The sequence below is a fragment of the Equus caballus genome, chromosome 2 (assembly GCF_041296265.1).
Source record: "Equus caballus isolate H_3958 breed thoroughbred chromosome 2, TB-T2T, whole genome shotgun sequence".
Lineage (NCBI taxonomy): Eukaryota > Metazoa > Chordata > Mammalia > Perissodactyla > Equidae > Equus > Equus caballus.
This window is the reverse complement of record NC_091685.1, coordinates 57,643,316-57,645,185: the sequence shown is the minus strand read 5'-3', so window position 1 is coordinate 57,645,185 and position 1,870 is coordinate 57,643,316.

Below are 1,870 nucleotides of genomic sequence, written 5' to 3'. Positions count from 1 at the left end.
TCTATTGTTAATAGTTCTCTGCTTGACTCAAGATAAGAGTAACAACCTTGTTTTTTGACTATGCAACTTTCTCCCTCTACACACATCTGCTCTTTCTCATGGCCTTCCCAGGAGCATTTGATCACAGCAGTGCTAAAGAGGGTCTGTGGCGACATGATGCTTCGGAACTTTCTTCCAGGTAATCCAAACCCTCCTCAAGCTATTGTTGGGGCTCCCGAGGCTGTCCTCTGCTCCCCCTCATAGCAGACTTCAGAAAAGATGCGGACAGGGTGCCGACAACGTGGTTATAACCACAAATGATTTAGGAAATCGGAGCCTCATCCCCACAACTGGGGCTCTGGGTTCACACTCCCTCTGAAACCTTTTCTGCCTGGGTGGAGAAATCTGAATAATGCTTTGAAAAAAACCCCTGGGTTCTACTGTTACTACAGCAACTGTAATAAGTACTGGGGATTCTAGAACGATATCTCAGTAAGTCTTTACGGGTTTGAAAATAATTTTCAACACAAAAACTGGGGAGAAAAACTTGATAATTAATACGAAGAAAAACTATCAATCAGTCAATCTGGGGCAAGTTCTTCCTAAACCATTTTAACTGACTGGTCACCCAGATTGGTTAGGTGGAGTTTTGTTTATTTTGTTGTTGTTGTTGTTTTCTGAGGAAGCCTGGCCCTGACATCTGTGCCCATCTTCCTCTACTTTATATGTGGGACGCCTACCACGGCATGGCTTGCCAAGCAGTGCCATGTCTGCACCCGGGATCTGAACTGGCGAACCCCGGGCTGCCAAAGGGGAACGCGTGCACTTAACTGCTGTGCCACCGGGCCGGCCCCAAGAGCTTGAGTTTTATATTTATAGATAATACAGTCAAAAATTCTGGAGATCGGCTACAATAGTTACATAAAACAAAGCAGGGCAGAGGAGCAGATTCCAGCCTTACTCATTCTGAGAGGCTGGAGACTCTTGAGTAATGGCGCAGTAAGCCCAGCTGTATCTTGTGTAGACATGGTTTATATTTTTCATACAGAGAGCAGCTGCCTCAAACTGTGTGTTATAAAATGACTCAGAAGAGGATCTAAGGGACTAATGCCAAGGCTGAAAGGCCCCAAATTTATCCAATTTTAGGAAATCCCACCCTTGCTCCTTAGTGACATTAAATGATGATATACTGTTGACAAAACAAATCAGGGTTTTTCTTTCCTTGAGCAGTGTCAGGAAATCATGCCTAAAGTTATCAGGACAAAAAGCAAATCTTTGCTATTGAGAGAAACTTGCTTCACTCAACTGCAATTGTTCACTTAGGAACAGAAAAGGCAATGTAATTATAGATAAAAGGATGTGAAAAATACTGACACACCTGGAGAGGCTGATTCTTTTATCCCTAGGCAAGGAGCCAGATCAAGCCTATCAGAGTGTAATAAGCAGTTTACAATTTGCTGGTCTATATCTAGTCACAAAAGGCCAGCAAATCACCAATGTCTATACGCATAACCAGAGCATTACCTTGAATTCTGTTACTCAATGTTTTAAAGAACATCAAGGCTGCTTTTGTTTGAGCATCCTATTACACACACCCACACACCCACCCACACACTTGCACACACTCACACATATTCGCTCACATTCCCCCCACACTCACACACCCACATACCCACACATCCACACTCACACACACACCCCCCTGGCTGATTGCTTTGCTTTTGCTCTAAATATTCAGATCACAAAGATTAAAAAAGGATGTATGTTTTGAACTTGTGTTAGATGAGGTTTTAAATTTTTATTTAAAAAAACAGTCATCTGATCAATTTGAAATTTCACATAATGTGGATGTAAACAAAACTGGGAAAAGTGGTCCTTGGGAAGTGTCATT